The sequence below is a fragment of the Symphalangus syndactylus genome, chromosome 21 (assembly GCF_028878055.3).
Source record: "Symphalangus syndactylus isolate Jambi chromosome 21, NHGRI_mSymSyn1-v2.1_pri, whole genome shotgun sequence".
Classification (NCBI taxonomy): domain Eukaryota; kingdom Metazoa; phylum Chordata; class Mammalia; order Primates; family Hylobatidae; genus Symphalangus; species Symphalangus syndactylus.
This window is the reverse complement of record NC_072443.2, coordinates 53,367,198-53,380,234: the sequence shown is the minus strand read 5'-3', so window position 1 is coordinate 53,380,234 and position 13,037 is coordinate 53,367,198. Positions and strand designations below refer to the sequence as shown.

At 43.4% G+C, this 13,037-nt stretch overlaps 1 protein-coding gene across 5 annotated transcripts in view; it reads left to right on the top strand.

Moving 5' to 3' along the window:
• Positions 1 to 2,739: 2,739 nt before the first annotated feature.
• TMCC1 (transmembrane and coiled-coil domain family 1) overlaps positions 2,740 to 13,037 on the top strand; it is a 239,680-nt gene continuing 229,382 nt past the window's right edge. The window contains exon 1 of one of the 5 annotated variants that reach the window (XM_055259143.2): positions 2,740 to 2,954. The gene's annotated coding sequence lies outside the window, so the exon portion shown is untranslated. Of the gene's footprint in view, positions 2,955 to 3,026; positions 3,271 to 6,039; positions 11,922 to 13,037 lie in introns of those variants that run through there. The other 4 variants (XM_055259141.2, XM_055259140.2, XM_055259142.2 and 1 more) reach the window with 4 other exon arrangements.

Sequence of the window (13,037 nt, the reverse complement as noted above, 5' to 3'; positions counted from 1 at the left end):
CCTGGGCTGAAGCGATCCTCTTGCCTTGGCCTCCCAAAGTGCTGGGATTACAGGGTCCCTGGTCTGTTACTGTCAGCCTTTAGAGATCAAGTATGGTAAAGGAGACCTGTAGGAGTGTGATTGCTGGGTCATCAGTCTTAATTTTAGCTATCCTAATGAGAGTGTTGTGGTTTTAAATGGAAAAATCCCTAGTTGACTAAAGATGTTGATAATCTCTTCATTGCTTATAGGCCATTTTTGTATCTTGTGAACTATGTACAAGATATAAAAAAAAGCCTTTGCCCATTGGTTTATTGGGCTGGCTTATTATTCATTTATAACAGTTCTTTATGTATTCTGCATACAAGACTTTTGTCTAATGCTTTCTATTGCAAACTCTCCACCTGTGGCTTGCCTTTTCATTTCCTTAATGATGTCTCTCAAAGAGTAACAGTTTTTAATTTTGATAGAGTTCAACTTATCAATTGCTTTTTTTTTTTTTTGAGACAGGGTCTCACCCTGTCACCCAGGCTGGAGTGCAGTGGCGCCATCTCAACTCACTGCAACCTCTGCCTCCCAGGTTCAAGTGATCCTCCTTCCTCAGCCCCACAAGTAGCTGAGACTACAGGCACGTGCCAACAAGCCCAGCTAACTTTTGTATTTTTTGTAGAGATAGTATTTTGCCATGTTGCCCAGGCTGGTCTTGAACTCCCGAACTCAAGTGATCTGCCTGCCTTGGCCTCCCAAAGTGCTGGGATTACAAGTGTGAGCCAGGCCATGAATCACTTTTTATGGTTCATACTTTTTGTGTCCTAAGAAATCTTTGCCTATCCCAAGGTCACAAATACTTTTTCTATGTTTTCTGCTAAAATTTTTTTTTATAGATTTAGCTTTTAAATTTAGGTTTATCATCCATTTTGAGTTACTTCAGGTGGCTCCTTCAGTGCTTCTGAAATCTATAAATGCATCCTCCACCAACCTCAAATCTAGGTAAACCTTGCCACCTCCTTCTCCTTCACTCCTCATTCAATTTATTGCCAAGTCCTGTCCATTTTACCACTAAATAGCGCTCTTCTCTGCCACTACCCTCCTACCTTGCCTTGACTATGTGGCCAGTGGCTTCCTAACTGGCTTCCCGGCCCCAACTTTGAGACTCCCATCAGACCACTCTTCACGTTGCTATCTAAGTAACTTAAAAACAGACATAATGGGCTGGGGGCAAGGTGGCTCACGCCTGTAATCCCAGCACTTTGGGAGGCCGAGGCGGGTGGATCATGAAGTCAGGAGATTGAGACCATCCTGGCCAACATGGTGAAACCCCGTTTCTACTAAAAATACAAAAAAAATTAGCTAGGTGCGGTGGCGTGAGCCTGTAGTCCCAGCTACTAGGGAGGCTGAGGCAGGAGAATCACTTGAACCTGGGAGGCGGAGATTGCAGTCAGCTGAGATCGCGCCACGGCACTCCAGCCTGCCTCTCAAAAACAAAAAACAGACATAATGATCAAGTTATTTCCCCTGCAACCCTGCTGAAAAAAACCTGAATAGCTTCTCCCAAGCACTCAGATTAAAGTCCCAAATCGGGCCAGGTGTGGTGGCTCACGCCTGTAATCCCAGCACTTTGGGAGGCCGAGGCGGGCGGATCACAAGGTCAGGAGTTCCAGACCAGCCTGGCCAAGATGGCGAAACCCCGTCTCTACTGAAAATACAAAAATTAGCCAGGCGTGGTGGCGCGCCCCGGTAGCCCAGCTACTCGGGAAGCTGAGACAGGAGAATCGCTTGAACCCAGGAGGCAGAGGTTGCAGTGAGCTGAGATTGAGCCATTGCACTCCAGGCTGGGTGACCTGGGTGACAGAGCAAGACTCTGTCTCAATAAATAAATAAATAGGTCCCCAATCCTCACCTGTTCTTGCCTACCTCTTCCCACACTCGCAGTCTACTCCACATTCAATGTTCTTTAGCGCTCCCCATTCTGGCCATGCCAAGACTTCACCCCTTGGAGAAACTAACTCCTCCCAACTCAATTCCTCAGATTCTACCCTCTTCATCCTCAACTAAATCAATTCCCCCATAAAGATTCTCTTACTACCATATACCTCTCAGAAGATTTTTACTAATTGAAAACTTAATTTTGTCTGATTCTCCCATGAAGTTTTTCCTTCTCCACCAGATCTCAAACTTCACGAGGCCAGGGACTCCGTTGACCCCATATGATACTCTCAGCTCCTTGAACACGGAAGAAGCCTCATTACATAAGTAATAAAAATAAAATAAATTAGGAAAATGGGAATTATAAAGGGATTGGCTGGTGGCTGCTTACGATCCCTTCAGTGGTAATACCTGGTGCAAAATAATGAGTCTTTGCCCTTTTCCAAGCAGCCTGCTAGGTGGAATGAAGGAAAGCGTTGCGACTCAAATAGGGAGAACAAACGTGTGATCCAGAGCGGCGGGCAGAAATCCGACGAAACCCCATATTACTCAGGGGCGTTGCTCCTAGGGCGAGGGTGGCTCGGTTCCTAGAGCTTTTTGACAGGAGAAGCTCACCTGGAGCAACTCAGCACTATCTGCAGCGGCGCAGCTCAACCAGCCCAGAGACCGCGTGGGTAGGCGGGCTAGGGGCGGGGCCACGCCTTCCAGGGCCCATCACCGCTCCCTGCGGCGTGCGCGCGCCCGTCCGCCCGCTCCCTTGCGCGTGCGCCGCCGGCCGGGGGAGAGGGTTGTGGGCGGTGGCGGCTGCGGCGGGGGCGCGCGCGCTCTCGCTCCCTCGCGCCGGTTCGCGCTCCCGCGCCGGGGCTGAGGCGGCGGCGGCGGTGGCGGTGACTGAGGCGGCGGCTGCTGAGGCGGCGCGGGGGGAGGGTCGGGAGGGGGGGTGGTTGTGGGGGATGGACCGGGTGCGGCGGCCGCAGTGGAAGGAGCAGGCGCTTGAGCTCCAGCGACGGCGCTGGCGGAGACGCCGGCTGCTCCTCCCCTCCCCGCCGGTGAGTGAGCGCCCCCGCCCCGGACGCTGGCGGCGGTCGCGGCCCCCTCACGGCCTTCCGCGGTGGGTGGGGACAGTCGTGAGGGAGCGTGGCCCGGCGGCGCAGTGGACGCGGGCCTGGCCTCCCGCTCGCGGCCTGTCGGGGCTGGGACCCGCCGTCGCCCCCGTTCGAGGTTGAAGCCCCGGGCCTAGGACTCGACCCCCCAAGCATCCCACGGGGCCTCTTTCCTTTCCCGGCACATTCCGCTGTCATTTTGACCTGGGGTTCCCCTCTCCAGCCCCTCGCCTCGTTCCCTTCCCAGCATCCCAGGGCCGAGGTGAGGGAGGGGCGTGTGAGAAGTCGGGCCGAGGCCCGAGGGACTGTTTAGCAGCCGGTTTCCGTCGGGATCTGGGGTTTTAGGAGCCCTCGATCGCCATGGCGTCCCAGAAGTTAGCCACCAGGACTCAGCCATTTCCACCTGAAACCAGTTTTGCACCTTTTGTTTTGATTTTGAACTGTCTGTCGAGGGGAGGAGGGAGCCTGGCGTACTGGGGAGAATAGGTGGTGGGAGATGGGATGTGAGAAGGAGCTGGCTGGGCTTGGCCTCAGGATGCCCCCTGTTAACCCCTGTAGGATAGGGGAAAGAGGTGCAGCGAGTTGCACCTTCCCTAAAGGGCCACAGATCCGTTTATAGCTTGCGAATCTCTGCTTTTTCAGCCTCGGTAAAGGGGTATCATTCGTGGTTGGTTTGGTTCGTCCCTTAACATTCTTGGTGAGGAATCCCCAGGTGAATCTGCCGCGGAGTGAAGCAGCTCACTTGAGCTGTTGGCTACCCCCGGCCCCCGCAACGCCCGTTGGCTTTTGTGACACGTTACACGTTAGTGTTGGTAGAGCCTAGCCGTCAGAGGTACCTGTACCATAAGCATCTCTATAAAAGGTGTGGATTCCTAAATGAGCTTATTCTGCTCTTAAAAAAAAAAAAATCCAGGGCTTAAATATCAGATAGCTGCTTTAAAATAAAACAAAACTTTGATATGTTCCAGGAGATACATTTTTTTTCTCTGTATATTAGGAAATTGAAACTCAAATTGTGAGTAGGTGGTAGTTTTACTAGTGTCATGTGACAAAACGATGCTTATAGATGGGATTTTAACTTAACAGTAACCTTGCCCTCTACCAACAGAGTTGGCTTGTATTTTTTTGCAATCACACACCCACTCTCTGGTTAGTGTAGAAAGATTAAAAAGCTGCTTCTGGTCTGTGGGTGGTAACCTTTTAATTTCTAAAGAGTTTTGAGCTGCTTATAGATTGCTGATCAGCAGCATAGGAAAATTTTAGGCGTTAAAAATTCATTAGCATGTGATGTAGGTCTGTTATAATTATGAGCATTGATTAAGATTTGGTATGGTGTAAGTGCTGTGTACTGGGTGTAAGAATGAGATTTCTCAGAGCATTTGCATCTTAAGATAAACAGAAGCACAGACCGCCGACACTGTTGTGACACCTTGCAGTAGGGCTCTTTTATGAGCACAAAAGACCTGTAGTCTACACTTTGATGAAGAACCCCAGTGCCCTAGACTAGTTGGTGACCAACCACCATTACTTTAAACTGGTCCTTCTTGATGGTAGAATATTTCCCCTTTTCTGCAAGACTGCTTATGCCTCTCATAAATGTAGAGAACATATAATGGCTCAGGGCTTAGGTTTAAGCTCCTCAGAGTGGCACTTATGGACCATTCATTAATTCATCAAATATTTATTGAGCCCTTACTTTGTTCTAGGATGTTTTCTAAGTACTGGGCTACATTGTTGGGACAAAACAGACAAGGCCTCTTCCCTAATTAAGCTTTATTCTGTATGTATGGGAATGAGGAATATACAACAAACAAGCAAATAGGATCATTTCAGATAATGATATAAATCAGTGGTTAGTAAGCTTTTTTTGGTGAAGGACCAGAAAGTACAGTACATATCAGGGTTTTTGGGCCAACTACTCAATTCTGTTTTAGTACAAAAGCAGCCACAGACAGTACGTGAACAAACATGTTTATGTTCCAGTTAAACTTGGGACCCTGAAATTTGAATTTCATAAAATTTTCACCTCACAGAATATTAATGAGTTTTTAAAAATATTTTCCCCTAGCCGTTTAAAAATGTAAAACCATTCTTAGCCCTATAAAACGGGGCAAGGTGGATTCGGCCTATAGATTATAGTCTGGCCTTTTATAGAAAACGTTTGCTGACCCCTAATATGAATTATGAAGAAAATAAAACAAGCTGATGTGACAAGTGAATGAATGAAAGGTGGGTGGAGGGTTACTTAGTGAGAGGAGTCCTCACTAAGGAGAAGGTATTTGAGTTGTGACCTGAAAAATGGTAGCGCTTTCCTGGTAAATGAACAGTGAGTGCAAAGGTCTGCAGGTGCAGATGAGCTGCTCTTGTTTTCCAGTGTTGAACTTACCCACATAACATGTCATTCTTACATTTTATGTAAGTACATTTTATGTCTTTGTTAGAATGTTGTTCTTCATGTAATAGGATGGTACCTTTCCGTCTCCTCTTCCTGATCCTGCCTTACAGTACCCATGAAATAAGACTGCAGTGGAGTTGCACCTCATCCCAGGGTTAGGTCCTCAAGTTAGTGCATGAGGCAAAAATCACGTAAGATGAAAACTCTTCTTGAAAATTCCATAAATTGCTCAAAAAGTATTGTCTGCATGTTTTTGTATATATAGTTGTATAAAATTCTTACGAATATGAAAGGCTGAGAGCCACAGAGCTTGACGGAGGGAAAGAGCAAGAGGAAATAAAATGTTATATAGGTATCTGGGCCTTCAGACTATTTGGCTTTTTAAAACTGCTGTGGAGTCCCTATCAGAGAGTGGGGGATGGTATAGAATTTTGATATGTTCCTGTTTCCATGCAGGGTTTAATTCTATTTTTATGTTAAGCCTCTATTACATTAATACATGCTCATAGATGTGTTGTGAATATTAAACAAGATAATGTATTTGAAAGAGCCCGGCACTTAAGATAGTCAGTAAACATTTGCAGAATTAGAATCTGATTTTTACTTCTTTGGGCTCACATACATACTGTCCTTTGAAAAGTTGTAGAGAACTTAGCCACCTGCTTCCTGTCTTTCCATATTGGCATTTCCTGTTGTGGCTCCACTGAACAGCTGTCACTCTCTTTGTCCTTGAGCATTGGTCACATTTTGCCAGAGGTTGGCTTGTAAGTTAAATGGGTATAGATGTAACTCTGTTAGTTCTGCCACATGACCTTTAAAGTGTTTGAGCACTGCTATTATGTCTCCTATTTAAGTCTTCACTTTTCAGAGCTAAATGTTTTTATTTTTCTTTTTTTTTTTAAAGATATTATGGAGAGAGATGGGGTCTCATATGTTGCCTAGGCAAACTCCTGGCCTCAAGTGATTCTCCTTGCCTTAGCCTCCAAAAGTGCTGGGTTTATAAGCATGAGCCACCATGCCCCAGCCATTTTAATTTCTGTTAGCTTTTTCTTATTTCTTCACCCTTCTGGTTGTTCTTGTAAGTGAGCTTAGTTTATTCTTTTTTTTTTTTTTTTTTTTTTTTTTTTTTTTTTTTGAGACGGAGTCTCGCTCTGTCGCCCAGGCCGGAGTGCACTGGCGCAATCTCGGCTGACTGCAAGCTCTGCCTCCCGGGGTTCACGCCATTCTCCTGCCTCAGCCTCTCCGAGTAGCTGGGACTACAGGCGCCTGCCACCACGCCCGGCTAATTTTTTTGTATTTTTAGTAGAGACAGGGTTTCACCGTGGTCTCGATCTCCTGACCTCGTGATCCGCCCGCCTCGGCCTCCCAAAGTGCTGGGATTACAGGCGTGAGCCACCGTGCCTGGCCTTTTTTTTTTTTTTTTTTTGACTTTGCTACTCTGAAGTACATTTTAAGGTACAAATTCAAGTTTTATCTCCTTGACCAAATCTTTCCTGATAATTCTAGACCTTCTTTATATTCTTAATATACTTTTATCTTTACTCTTCAATTTAATTTTTTCTTATTTTTGTATTTTATACTAGTTTCATGAGCATTTGTCTTCACTCTGCGACAACAAGCTTCTTGAAGGCAAAGACCATATTTTAAGTATCTTTTGTGTCCTAGATGCACTGAGTAAAATTCCAGGGATGCCGTTGATCATAAGTTTGTTATAATTTTTAAAAATAGACTTTAAAATTTAGATTTACAGAAACATTGAGAAGATAGTGCAGAGTTCCTACCTATCCTACACTGTTTCCCATATTATTAACGTCTTACATTCCTGTGATCATTTGTCGGTATTAATAAACCAATATTGATACATTATCACAGAGACCATACTTTATCAGGTTTCCACAGGTTTTTTTCCTTAATGTTCTTTCATTGTCCCAGGATCCTATCCACAATACCACATTACATTTAGTAATTATGTCTCCTTAGCTCCTCTTGGTTGTGGCAATTTCTCAGACTTTCCCTGTATTTAATGACCTTGGCAGTTTTGAAGATTACTGGTCAGGTTTTGTTTGTTTGTTTTTTTTTGAGACAGGATCTCCCTCTGTCACCAAGACTGGAGTGCAGTGGAACGATCTCAGCTCACTGCAGCCTCAACACTCTGGGGTCAAGTGATCCTCCGACCTCAATGTCCGGAGTAGCTGGGCCCAGAGATGTGTGCCATCATGCTCTGCTAATTTTTGTACTTTTTGTAGAGATGGGGTTTCACCACGGTGCCCAGGCTGGTCTCGAACTCCTAGAACCAAGCAATCTGCCCTCCTCAGTTTCCTAAAGTGCTGAGATTACAGGCGTGAGCCACTGTGCCTAGCCATGGTCAGGTATTTTTATAGAACGTTCTTTGGGATTTATCTGATGTTTTTATTGTGGTTAGGCCAAGAATGTAATATGCTTTTGGAAGGAAGACCACAGAGCTAAAGTGTCATTCTCATCACATATTAGGGATGTATACTACCAGTATGACTTATCAGTGTTGATGTTAACCCTGCTCATCTGGCTTGAGGCAGAGTTTGTTTTCTGCAAAGTTACTCTTTCCTCCTCTCTTTCCTACTGTACTCTGGAAAATCATCACTATGTACAGCCCACACTTAGTGGTGATGAGTTATGTTCTACCTCCTTAAGGATGGTGTATCTACTTAAATTTCATTGCTAAGTTATTTCAGCTTTGGCCATTGGGAGCTCTTTAAGTTGGGTCCTGTATCCTTTCTCTTTGACATATCTCCATCATTGTGTGTGTACTTTCTTACTTTCTGGCAACATAAGATGCTCTAAGGTTCATCTTGTATATTTTCTGCTCCAGTCCTGTAATCAGTCATTTCTGAAAGAGCCCTGGTACCTTTTATTGAAGAATGGTGTTACAAACAAAGATCTGGGTGATAGGTGTGCTTGTTGGTACTGAAGTGTTGTTGCTTCTAGGCCATCTCAAGTGACAGAGGAAGGAGATATATGTGTACATATTAACCTGTGTATATACACATATCTATATATGTTTCTATATGTAACTGTGTCTTTATTAAGCTAAACATGACTTCATGATGTCTCCAACCCTAATTCATTACCACATGTATCATTCTAACCTTACCTTGCTTATATGTAACCTCCTGCTTCACCAGTGAAAAACCTGCCTCCCACCATCTGCCAGAATTAATTACTCAATTCCAGCATACAGGTATAGTGGTTTCAGAACTGTTAATCTGTATACCTGTGGGAAACTAGTTTATCAACTAGAGACTTACAGATAGTTCTTTTTGCCTTTAGTTTTATAGACAGCACTCATTTCTAATGTTTTTTAGGTCAGTAGCTTTCCCTACTTACTTCCTGAAGTCTCGTATATTTGTAATAGATTCAGATTTTGTCACATTCTGCATTTTTTGCTAAGCTACCTTTATCTCCTAATTAAGAATTTGCACACATTAAAGTTTATTCTTTGTGATATAAATTTCTATGGGTTTTGACAGACTTCTAGTATTTTATGTTTAACATTACAGTATCATACAGATTAGTTCCACAGCTCTGGAAAGTTTGTCTGTCACCAATTTACTTCCCTCACACCAGCCTCTGGCAACCTCACTGATCTTTTAACTGTCTCTATAGTTTTGCCTTTTTTAGAATGTCAATATATTATATTTTAAAAAGTGTTTTTGAGTGGTCTTTTTTTTAATGCTCACAGTATTTTGTTAAGGAGTGGGAGATATAGGTACAAGATAAATAACATTTAGAAGTTTTTTGTTTTTTTTTTTTTTTTTTTTTTTTTTTTGAGAGACGGAGTCTTGCTCTGTCGCCAGGCTGGAGTGCAGTGGCGCAATCTTGGCTCACTGCAGCCTCTGCCTCCCGAATTCAAGTGATTCTTCTGCCTCAGCCTCCTGAGTAGCTGGGGCTACAGGTGCGTGCCACCATGCCCAGCTAATTTTTGTATTTTTAATAGAGACAGGATTTCCTCATGTTGGCCAGGGTGGTCTCGATCTCTTGACCTCATCATGATCTGCCCTCCTTGGCCTCCCAAAGTGCTGGGATTACAGGCGTGAGCCAGTGTGCCTAGCCCAGTATTTTTTTTTTCTTGAGGTAAGATTCCTATAAAATACCATTTATGATTTGAAATATGTAGTTAACCATTTTAAATCTACAGTTAAGTGGCTTTTAGTTCATTCACAGTGTAACATGTGCAACCACCACCACTGTCAAACTCTAGAACATTTTCATCACCCCAAAAAGAAACCCCATACCTATTAATCAGTCCTTCTCTTTGTTCCCTGGCAACCACAGTCTGATTTTTGTCCTGTGGGTTTGCCTATTCTAAACATGTCACATAAATGGAATCATATAATACCTGGCCTTTTGGGTTTTTTTTGTTTATGTTATGTTATGTTATGTTATGTTATGTTATGTTATGTTATGTTATGTTATTTGAGACGGAGTCTCACTCTGTCTCCCAGGCTGGAGTGCAGTGGTGTGATCTCGGCTCACTGCAACCTCCGCCTCCCGGGTTCCAGGGATTCTCCCACCTCAGCCTCACGAGTAGCTGGGATTACAGGTGCACACACCACACCTGGCTAATTTTTTCTGTTGTTGTTTTGGTAGAAATGGTTTCACCATGTTGGCCAGGCTGGTCTTGAACTCCTGACCTCAAGTGATCAGTCCACCTCAGCCTCCCAAAGTGCTGGGATTATAGGCGTGAGCCATTGTGCCCTGCCTGCCCTTTTGTTTTTAGCTTCTTTCACTTAACAGTGTTTTTATTCATCCATGTTGTAGCAAGTATCAGTACTTCATTCCTTTCTTATGGCATAGTAATATTCCATTGTATGGATACACCACATTTTGTGTACCTGTTCATCAGTAGGCTGTTCTGAATAATGCCACTTTTTTGCTATTATGAATAATGCTGCCTTGAATATTCTTGTATAAGCTTTTGTTTGAACATACGTTTTCAATTCTCTTGAGTATGTAACCACTGTGTTTCTTTTGATAAGTTTATTATCATATAAAGTAGAAAGTTATCCAATGGCTTGACTTTGGATAAAGTGCTGAAAGAATGCTACTTTATCCTGGAATATGGTATTCCTTAGTGAATACTGAAATCACATAATTTTCTTGTTGTCTTTATAGAATAAAGAATTTTGGTCCAGATAGGGTAACAGTAGATAGCCTTCCTCTAGAATTCTGTCAGAAGAACATCCTGGGTTATGTGAACCATTCAGTTATCTGTCTGAGAGCAGCAGGTGTTCTCTCACTGTGCAGTTGAGTTATGAGGTCTGCTAGTGGTCTCAAGCAGTCTCCCAGTGTATGAATTGCGTTTAACATTATGTATTCAAGCTGGGCACAGTGGCTCACGCCTGTAATCCCAGCACTTTGGGAGGCTGAGGTGGGTGGATCACGAGGTCAAGAGATCGAGACCATCCTGGCCAACATGATGAAACCATGTCTCTACTAAAAATACAAAAATTAGCCGGGCGTGGTGGTGGGTGCCTGTAATCCCAGCTACTCGGGAGGCTGAGGCAGGAGAATTGCTTGAACCCAGGAGGCGGAGGTTGCAGTGAGCCGAGATTGCGCCACTGCACTCCAGCCTGGTGACAGAGTGAGACTCCGTCTCAAAAAACAAACAAACAAAAAAACCCGTTATGTATTCAGAGGGATAGTAGGCAGGATTCCCATTCTGTAATCTATTTGGCATCAATGATGTTACAGAGATTTTATTCTGACTAACCACATTCCCTCAGGTTTGAACTATGATAGAATGGCATCAAATATTGTTTTCCTTTTTTTTATTTTTTGAGATGAAGTCTCTCTGTCTCACCCAAGCTGGAGTGCAATGGCGTGATCTCAGCTCACTACAACCTCTGCTTCCTGGGTTCAAGCAATTCTCCTGCCTTAGCCTCCCGAGTAGCTGGGATTACAGGCACCCGCCATCATGCCTGGCTAATTTTTGTGTTTTTGTAGAGACAGAGTTTCACCATGTTGGCCAGGCTGGTCTTGAACTCCTGACCTCAGGTGATCCTTTTTCTACTTCAACACCTGACCCCAAAGCTTCGTTTTGCAGTGATTGCTTTGACACCTTTGCTTTGACAAATTCATTTTCCTCAGGAAGACTTGGCAAAAGTTTTCTTCTTTTGCCAGTTTGGGGCAACCTGCCCAATTCATTGAAACCTATTGTTGTTTTTCAGATTTCTTGAAAACAAGGAACATTCTTTGCTGTAGCTTATTTATTTACCTATTTATTTAGAAACAGGGTCTCACTTTGTCGCCCAGGCTGGAGTGCAGTGGTGCAATCAAAGCTCACTGCAGCCTGGACCTCCCAGGTTCAAGGGATCCTCCTGCCTCAGCTCCCTGAGTAGCTGGGACTACAGGTGTGTCCCACCGTGTCTGGCTAATTTTTGCATTTTTTGTAGAGATGGGGTTTTGCCATGTTGCCCAGGCTGGTTTTGAATCCTGCGCTCAAGCAACCGCCTCGGCCTCCCAAAGTGCTAGGATTACAGGTATGAGCCACTACCCCCTGCCTGCTGTAGCTCATTTGTAAATGACTTTTGAGTTCCATTGAGACAGTGAAAAAAATCGATAAATTATATATTGACCACCATTTTTTTTTATCTCAAAGAATTTCTCTGTAGGCAAGCCCTTCAAAGGTTTTGAAAACCACTGTTTATGTAGTAGAATACTAAGCTGGAAACAAGGAGATTTTAGTTTTAATTTTATTTCTTCAAAAGACTCTGTTATCAGACAAATAGCTTGTACTTTAGAGCTTCATTTTATAAAGAAGAAATAATATTGACTGAGTTATAGGAAAGTGTGATGGGAACTGAGTTCTAATAATCAGGGTACTTTGAAGTTTGTGGAAGACAAGTATGTTGGAAGATATGTATAAATTCTTTTTTTATTTTATTTTGTAGAAATGGGGTTGCTCTGTGTTGCCCAGGCTGGTCTCCAATTCCTGGGCTCAAGCGATCCTCCCGCCTCAGCCTCCCAAAGTACTGGGATTACAGGTGTGAGCCACCATGCCCAGCCTGAAAATTCTTGATACTGCTTTTTTCTTTATTTTAATAATGTAAATAATTCTGTGCATACTATTATAAAAGTCTTTGTCCAGTATGCATGTATATTTTGTTTATTCATATATTTTACCTTTTTTTGGTGCTCTTTGTTCTTTTGTATAGTTCTAGATTTCTGTGTGGTATGATTTTCCTTCTGATTGAAGGATTTCTAATGTTTCTTGTAGTGCACATTTGCTGACAATGAATCATTTTAGTATTTGGACATCTGAAGAGTTTAATTTGTTTTTAGTTTTAGAAACTATTTTCACAGGATATGTAATTACTGTTGATGTTTTCCTTATGATGCTGTTTCACCATCTTCTGGCCTGCATTGTACCAATGAGAAATCTGCTTTCATTGGGTTTTTCTGTATGTAATGTGTAGTTGTTTCCTTCTGGCTGCTTTTATTTTTCTTTCAAAAAATACATATTTTCTTTTTTTAATTTAATTTTTTTATTTCTAAAATAAAATAAAATAGAGGCGAGGTTTCACCATGTTGTTTCACCATGTTGGTGAAACCATGTTGGCCAGGCTTGTCTTGAACTCCTGGCCTCAAGTGATTGA